Source organism: Alexandromys fortis, unplaced genomic scaffold (assembly GCF_014885135.2).
Source record: "Alexandromys fortis isolate MF-2015 unplaced genomic scaffold, M_Fortis_MF-2015_v1.1 scaffold_128, whole genome shotgun sequence".
NCBI lineage: Eukaryota > Metazoa > Chordata > Mammalia > Rodentia > Cricetidae > Alexandromys > Alexandromys fortis.
This window is the reverse complement of record NW_026068012.1, coordinates 305,698-314,765: the sequence shown is the minus strand read 5'-3', so window position 1 is coordinate 314,765 and position 9,068 is coordinate 305,698. Positions and strand designations below refer to the sequence as shown.

The 9,068-nt window shown below is 48.1% G+C and overlaps 1 long non-coding RNA gene across 1 annotated transcript; it reads right to left on the bottom strand.

Moving 5' to 3' along the window:
* Window positions 1-305: 305 nt before the first annotated feature.
* Window positions 306-7,698, bottom strand: LOC126513666 (uncharacterized). The gene is made up of 3 exons (XR_007595405.1): window positions 7,477-7,698; window positions 3,382-3,681; window positions 306-3,013 (listed from the first exon to the last, which is right to left on the bottom strand). It is a non-coding gene; the product is annotated as an uncharacterized lncRNA (long non-coding RNA).
* Window positions 7,699-9,068: the final 1,370 nt, after the last annotated feature.

Here is a 9,068-nt window from a genome sequence, read left to right as displayed (position 1 = left end):
CAGGGTCTTGAGCCACTGGCAATGTCAGGGGAGGAGTTTGCCACAATGCAGAACTGGGCTTTTGGCGCCTTTTCTTTGTTGGAGATTATAAGAGAGTGGGTTTTGGAGAGAGGAATGGTTCTTTCTGGATCAAGCAGGAGTCAACTGGAAATTTCCAGCCGAACAATTTTATTTGTAAAAGTTCAAGTAATAAGGAAACATAAAATGTATACAGTTCCTCTTCTGCAGATAAAGTGCTCTTTATTCTGGCCCCACTGTCTATTAAACACTGTCTGCTTGAGACCAGAAGAAGCCCTTAGGTGCTCTGAAACTGGAGTCACACGTGATTTGTGAGCTGTCGTGTGGGGTTGGTAACCAAAACCGGTCCTCTGGAAAGGCAACCAGTGCTCTTAACCACCGAGCATCTCTCCATTCATGGATTTTTCTCATTTTAAGAAGTGATATTCCAGCTGGGTGTTGGTGGCACATACCTTTAATTCCAACACTCAGAGGCAGGTGGATCTCTGTGAGTTCGAAGCCAGTCTGGTCTACAGACCGAGTTCCAGGACAGCTAGGGCTATTACACAGACAAAAACAAACACAAACAAAGCTTTTCTTCTTTCTCTCACAAGTTGTTTTAGTTGAGGTTTTATTATTGTGAATAGACGCCACGACCACAGCAAAGGAAAACATTTAACTGGGGCTTACAGTTCAGAGGTTTAGTCCATTGTCACATGGCAGGAAGCATGGCGGCATGCAGGCAGACATGGTGCAGGAGAAGTACCTGGGAGTTCTACATCTGGATTGCCAGGCAGCAGGAAGAGAAAGATACTGGGGCTGGTTTGAGGATCTGAGACCTCAAAGCCCACCTTCAGTGACATGCCTCCTCCAACAAGGCCACACCTCCTAAAAGTGCCACTTTCTAATGGCTTATGGGGATCATTTTCATTCAAAACATCACAGATGTCCACTCCTGTTCTTGGAGTGCTTTCCTTGCTTAATACACCATAAACCAGCGGTGGTGGCACATGCCTTTAATCCCAGCACTCAGGAGGCAGAGGTAGGTAGATCTCTGGGCATTCGAGGCCAGCCTGGTCTACAGAGTGAGCTCCAGGACAGGTTACAAAGCTACACAGAGAAACTCTGTTTCAAAAAAATCAAAAAATAAAAATGTAAAAGAAAACTGAATTACCAGGACAGTCTCACACTTTGAAGCTTTGCCCCTTTCTGCCTGCCATGCAGCTTCACAGCTGAATGCCCCTTTGTTAAAGTCAGCTCAGAAAAGCATCTGGGCGGGCTGGAGAGATGGCTCAGTGGTTAAGAGCATTGCCTGCTCTTACAAAGGTCCTGAGTTCAATTCCCAGCAACCACATGGTGGCTCACAACCATCTGTAATGAGGTCTGGTGCCCTCTTCTGGCGTTCAGGCATACACACAGAAAGAATATTGTATAATAAATAAATAAATAAATACATATTTAAAAAAAAAAGCATCTGAGCCAGGAAGATGGCTCAGTGGGCAAAGGCACTTGTCACCAAACCTGATGACCTCAGTGTAGCCAGGATGCACGAGGTGGAAGGAAAGAAATGACTTGTGGTTAGAATGAGTGGAGTCCCTTATTTTCGTATGTTTGAATGTTGGTGTGGTGTCCAGTTGGTGGAACGGGTTGCCAAGGACTGGGAGGTGTGGCCTTGTTGGAGGAGGCGTGTCACTGTGGGGGAGGGGTGGGCTTTGAGGTTTCAGAAGTTCAAACATTTCCCATTTGACTCTATGTATGTGCCTCATGCGTGTGCCGTGTCTGCCTGTCTGTTGTCATGTTCCCTGCCATGATGGCCGTGAACCAGTGGGGTCTCTGCAAACACCATGGCCAGCAGAGTGTCAGTCAACATGACACGAGAAAGAGGTCCCAGTCAGCAGGACTCAGCGCTGGCACTGGCTCACACTGAGTCTGGTACCAGGCAGTTCATTTCAGACCATGTACGCATAGCACAATTGTGAAGAAGAAGCTTCCTGGTGATATTAACTCCATCCCGTGTATAATAATGCTCATGGCATGACTACATTGAAACTCCTTGTAAGGCACACGTGACCTCTTCTGTAAAGAGGGTTCTATTGACTGAGAGACACCCAAGGTGAGTCTAGGAGGATGATTGACATAAGAGCCTGGGGGAGCCAGCTGTGGCCTGGCCCCACAGACAACACAGGTCACCTGACTATTAACCTCATCCACCCCAGCCTTCAGGTGAGAATTCAATTATATATCCCTTCCGTTGAAGAGACAGCCCTGCATGTTTGACTAGGGGCTTGGTGTCTAGGCACAGCCAGCAGTGCCAACCTATGTCCAGTTGAGGATGATGAAGGAACTGGTGAACTCTCTGGCAACCCAAACACTGAGGGGCTCCTCCTACACCTTTATTCCCGGGGTTATTAAAGGAATTCTTGGGAAACTGTGTTGAAATAGGAGCGGCGGGGCTGCATCCCCAACACCCCGGCCACTTGGCTAGCTTATGCCCAAAATAACAACACACAAACTGTATTCATTTAACTGCTTGACCCATTTCTATCTAGCCTCTTCTAGGCTAACTCTCGCACCTGGACTAGCCCATTTCTAGTAATGTGTGTAAGCACCCCAAGGTGCGCTTACCGGGAAGATTCTAGCCTAAATCCATCGTGGGTTGCAGCTGCCTGGGAGAGCAGAGCATGGCAGCTGTCCGGTCCCTCTGGAAGCAGCGCAGAGTCTGACCTCACTTCCTCTTCCGCCAAGCATCCTATTCTGTTTATTCCGCCCACCTATCTTTTAACCTATCAGGGCCAGCAGTTTCTTTATTGCTCATCCAATGAAATCAACAGATTGATATGACACTCCCACATCAAAACTGGAGTTTGGAGCTTGCCGCTTTAGGGGGCTCATATTCTGAGGGTCTGGAGATGGGCCAGTTTGGGCCAATGGGTCGGGTCAGGTGATCACAGGTGGGGTTTGTTTTTCTGGGGCCATGACAGGATCAGCATGCTCCCAGGAAGACATGGTTTCACAACTGAGCAAAAAAAAAAAAAAAAAAAAAAAAAAAAATGCGTGTTTGCCTGGCTCCTGGAAGCTGGGCAGGCATAGGACTGCATAGACGGGAACCCCATCTCTTCATCGGTGGGCTCACAGCCCACAGCCATGCTCCTCCTCCCCAGGAGTAAGCGAACCATCCATTCCCCAGTAGCCTCTGGATGTAATATTGTACAGAAATCTACCTGGAAGACCAGTTGGGTCTCCAAGAACAGGCTGGCCATGAGTTCCTGCAACCAGTCTTTCTTAGGACCCATACTCAAGTTCCTGGCTCACAGGGGCTCTGGACCTTTCCCTTGGGGGGAACAAAGGGACAAAATAGAACAACCATAATGATAGGGCCCATACCAGTCTTATTTTCAGGGCGTCAGATGACTTGATGAGGATCCATCTGTTGTCCTCTGTGGCCTCTGTCAGCTGGGTGTGGTGGATCCACAGGGTGACACTGGTGTCCTCACCACTGTGGAGTGGTGATAACCACAGGGTGTGACTCTTTCCGTGCTGGCTCCAGACCATGGGTCATGACCCTCTTGGCCCATACGAGGTCTTCAGGCTAGAATTCGTGGGCAGGCTCAGATGCAGGCTTTTGATGAGTAGATACAGCATCTGATGAGTGGCCCTTTGGATCTCTTGCAGGGCCTGTAAGGACTTGAGGTGAAATTGGATAATAATTTCTGCCTTATGAACATCTCTGGGCAGGGGAGGTCTCCTAAACATGATTTCAGCCTTGATATGGGCTGCACCTGACCCTTAGGACAAAAGGGAGGAGGTTGGTCAATTTTCACTGATCTCAAGGGCCTATTTAAAGTCTCTTTTAACGGCCCATTCATCTTTTCTATCTGTTGCCTATAGATGTGATGAAGTTTCCAATCAACATTTAGAACCTTTGACAGATTTGGCCGTGAAGGCCAGGCCGTTGTCAGACCCCGGGAGGGGGGCAATCTAAATCTAGGAATTAACTCTTACAGGGGTGTCTTGGTGACCATTGAGGCTGTTTTGGCTAGGATAGGACAGGCTTCCACCTATCCAGAGAAGATAACAATGAGAACTGGCAGGTACCACAAAGCAACAGTTCCTGCCCAAAGTCACTCGGTCAATTTCTTTTGTTAGCATGACTGTGGCAGCAACTGCTGGCAAAAAAAAGGGAAAAGCCGGCCACCTTGCAGAAACAGGAAGAAGTCTTTCAGATAGCCAGCCACTTGCAGGTCCCAGTGCCTAGGCTTTCCCAATTAGCTGATGGGTTTGTTGGGCATTGACCAGAAATTTAACAAATTTATCTCCTACCTTAATGTCAGCCTGGGCTCCTGGGCACTCAGTGGATAGAGCCCTGGTCTACCAGTCCTTACCCAGGGTGTCCTTCTTTACTGTTTCAATTTGTGTCTTTTTTCCCCAGTGTCCTTTCTGTTTACAGTAAGCACATTGGTCCTCCTCTAATCTCTTCCTCTTCCGGGGTCTCTGACTTCCCCCTATGGGATCCTTTGTTTTGGTCTCCCTATGTGCTACCCCTACAGCCTGGGTCAATCTTTTGTTTCGCTTTTCATCTACAGCAGTGTTTCTCAATCTGTGGGTTGTGACCCCAGGGGATCAAATGACCCTTTCACAGGGGTCACCTAAGACCAAGAAAAAACATAGATATTGACATTATGGTTTACAACGGCAGAAAAATTACAGTCATGAAGTAGCAATGAGAATAATTTTACGGTTGGTGTTCTGTGAGGAACTATATTGAAGGGTCTCAGCATTAGGAAGGTTGAGAACCACAGACCTACAGAGTTACAGTTATTGTAAACTTGTTGAGCAGCCTCTAATAATTGTGACCTATTCTGTCCCTCAAACCCGTCTAACTTCTGAAGCTTCTTCTGATACCCGGGACTGACTGTATAACAAAGCGGTACTGATCGCTGTTTTTCTGGAATGTTAGGGTTTACCCGGGTCGGCAACTGGCAAGCTTTGCAGAGACACGGGCGGCCCAGGTCAGCTGGGGGTGTAGACCAGGAGCTGACAGGCAGCCCAGGTCAGCTGGGGATGTAGAAGACAGAAGGCTAATGAAAGTCTGAGGGTCTTGGAGAACTGTTGGTTCTGAGTTTCCCCATTACACAGATAACTGGTTGAAAGGAAGGTGGAGAGTGGGAACCTGCAGGTCTTGGACCTACCAGAGGTGCCTCCCATGAGGGAAGGATGGAGGCTGCCTTTGCCTCAGGGAAATTCCCCCTGAAACCTCCATAGCTAGAGCCACTCTTGAGTGTGTGGAGGGAAGAGGGGACCTGAAGTAAAAAAACACTCCCCACCCCTTGCTATCACCAGTACAGCAGGGGAACTAGTCCCCTTTCTTGTAAACACTAGACTAGAGGGGATCAGAGGAGCTCCAGAGGAGGACCAGAGGAGGTGCTTCCATAGTTGAGAGCATCATCCCAGCAGAACAAGGACAAGGACTGAGACAAAGACTACAGAGCAGTCAGAGCTGGAAGGAGTCTAAGGAAGAGAATTTCTAGGTGATGTGGGAAGAGAGAGGGGGCCTGAGGAAGAAAAGACTAAACCCTGCCTCCCCTTTTTTTTAAAAAATATTTATTTATTTATTATGTATACAATACTCTGTGTGTATGCCTGCAGGCCAGAAGAGGGCGCCAGACCTCTTTACAGATGGTTGTGAGCCACCATGTGGTTGCTGGGAATTGAACTCAGGACCTTTGGAAGAGCAGACAATGCTCTTAACCTCTGAGCCATCTCTCCAGCTCCTAAACCCTGCCCCTTGGCATGGCAGGGGGCGCTACTTTCTCCTCCTGGGTGAGTTTAGAGGCTGTGACGGCAAATGGGGGGGGTGTCAATTTCCTCCTACAGGGCAGAGAAAACAGGTGGAGGTGTTGGATTTCTCTGGGTAAACTGGCTAAGCCAAAAGGATTTGGTCCCCAACAAGGGGGCATTCGTAGGTCTTGAGCCAAGGAAGTGGTCTTGCCCAGAGACAGCCGGTGCTCCATATATCTGCCCAACTCTGCAAACTCCTCCCAGAAGCGCTTCAGCGTGTACCTCAATGGTGTCTTGGTACTGCTCACTCCCGCTCCCATTTTAATCTTTTTCTCCAGCCAAGAGACATGTGGTGGGTGAGAGACCTCCATGGGGCAGCCAGTCCCATGAGGAAAGACAAACAGATCGATGGGCACACCACGAGATCACTCTGCAGGTCTCCAAAGGTGGCTGGGAGCCATGTGGCAGGTGAGAGACAGAGACATGGATAGGCACACCATGTGGAGTGAGGTTGGATATTTATTTAGTGAGTTATGAAAGGGAAGGGGAGAAGGGGGAAGAGCAAAGAGAGGCAGAGAGAGACAGAGACAGATTGGGGAAAGAGAGGAACCACAGCAGTAGCTACTTCTATGGGAGAGAGACAGAAAAAGGAAGAGACTCAGACTGCAAGCAGGAAGATCTGCCTGCATCAGTGGATGGGGAAGGGAGTGGGAGAGGCTTGTCTCTTAAAGGGACAGCACAGACCTTTCCAGCTCTGAGCTCTGGCTCTGGCTCGCTCTATAGACTATGCTGGTCTTGAACTCACAGAAATCTGCCTGCCTCTGCCTCCCAAGTGCTGGGATTAAAGATGTGTGCCAGCACTACCCAGCCAAGGATCCTATGTCTAAGTTATATTGTCTAAAGAGCATAATTTACAGCAAGTTTGAAAAGATTAAACCAAGTTTAGATAAAAGTGTCTGTCCTTGTTTATTTACTGCTCTGAGAGTTTCCTTTGTAGATGAAATTGTGCTGGGGCTCTCTGAGGTGTGTGGCTCCATCTATTGTGTCCACAGGCTGAAACTCAAGACCACTAACTTTCTCACCCCAAGCAAGAACACTTTGAATGAAAAAAAAAATAAGGAAAGAGAGAAAGAGAAAAAGAAAGAGAGAGGAAGGAAGGAAGGAAGGAAGGAAGGAAGGAAGGAAGGAAGGAAGGAAAAGAAGGAAGAACATGGCTGTCCCCTGGTATGAAGAAGAAGGTTTATTGTAGATAAAATGGAAAACATTTTATCAGGATGTCTGGGAGAGTCTGGAGTGGACAGGACCCTGAGCCACGTGAGGAGATAGGGAGCCAGGTGCAGCAGATAGGAGACCCAAAAGACAGCAGGGTAACTCTAATTGCTGAACTATGTGGGGAAGGGTAGTTCAACCCTCTGGGCTGGAGAAGTTTAGGATGGGGGAGGGTATGCAAACCACTAGGACCCTGTAGGGGCTGAGGGTGAACCTGGAACAAGTTCGCTTTGATATGTTAAGTAAGCGTCTTGGTCATTTGTTCTAGGGTTTGTGACTTAACACTTCCTTTGCTCCTTTGAGTTGTCTTTAGGAAAACACGTTATCTCTGCAGATAACTGCCTTTATCAGTGGTGTTGAAATTTCTTGACACTCAGCACGGAAGGCAACTGAATCCCAGGTTTAATGGCTTCTTCCCATTCCCTTCCTCACCTCCTCTGTTGTGGCCCCAGGGCAGGCTGGTTTCCAGGCTGGTTTCTGAAGTCGTGGCTGGGTGGGGTAGCTCAAGAAACCGGTTTGAACAGGCTTTCACTGCAGTGGCTGCCTCTTTCCTGTTTCATTTTCTTAGAACCAAGGCTGAGGGACTTTAGTTTCGATTCCTCAGCTCTGCTGCCTTGGAATGTTGACAACAGGACCGGAAGAAACGAAACCAGCATGTGAGGCGCTGGGCACCCTGCCCAGTCCCTGTAGGAGGGACCATTTCATGCCTGTGCACACAGCCTTGGCTGGAACCAGCACTCCGGGAGGAATGGAGCCAGAGCAGTTGACTTCAAGGTGGGTATAGACACTCATTCATTGAGGAGAAGGGAAATACCAAACTGAGGCACAGATAGATGGGAGACATAGCTCATTTTTTAGAGTGCTTGCTTATCCCTAGGTTCGAGAACCCACACTGCATAAACCGAACAGCATTGCACAAACCTGTAATCCTATCACAAGAGGTAGAGGCAGGAAGATCAGGAGTTCAAAATCCTCCTCAGCTACAAAGGCAGTTCGAGGCTACCCTGAAATAGATGGGACCATGTACCAAAAAACAAAACAAGAAAAGGAGACACGGAGTGTCTGCCAGACCAGGACATGATATGGAAGCTGCTGTGGAATAACCATTTTGTATGTGTTGCTCTTGTTGCTTTAATAAAGAGCCAGCTGGCCAATAGCTAGGCAGGGAGAGGTTAGGCAGGAGAGGAAACTGAGAGAACTCGGAGAAGCAGAAGGGCAGGGTTGCCAGACAGAGGGAGCAGAATGTGTAGAAAATAAAAACAATCCACGGGCCATGTAATAGCATGTAAATGAATAGAAATTGAAAGACCCTACAGCTAGCATGCTCCCGGGGGAACGTCCTGTTTGCTTAAAAAAAAAATTCTCCAGATCAGCAGCCAGCCTGCTCTCGTAAGAACATCCCATGTGCTTAAGAGAACAGGATGTCTATGAGATAGGAAGACTGCAAGGCAGGATATCAATAAGATAGGACATCAACAAAGCAGGTTGACTGCAAAACAGGATATCTATAAGATAGGAACAGGATGACTTTTGCTGACACCCATGCTGAGAGAGGAAACCATTCATGCCCCCGCCTCATTCCGATAACCACGCTTTTGCTTCTGTAAACTTGCTTTTTGCTCTTCCTTATAAAAATTCTTCCCTCCAGTTGGCAGGCGCGCAAGTCCTCCGAAAGACTTTGCTGCCCTCAGGTACCTGTGTTTACCCAATAAACCTCTTGCGATTTGCATCCGTGTGGTCTCAGCCTGTTCCTTGGCGTCTGGGAGGTCTCCTCCCGAGAGAAGGACCTCTTCGAGAGTCTTTCAGAAATGGGCTAATTTAAGTTGTAAGAGCTAGTAATAAGCCTAAGCTATCAGTCAAGTATTTAAAATTAATAATAAATCTCTGTGTTGTTTATTGGGGAGCCGGAGATCTGACAAAAACCCCGCCTACAGGATGCTGAGTCAAAACTCACATAACCTGAGTTCACATGCCACCATGTGTGCTTCACACAGCGAAGATGTATGTTCACATCACCTGGTGAT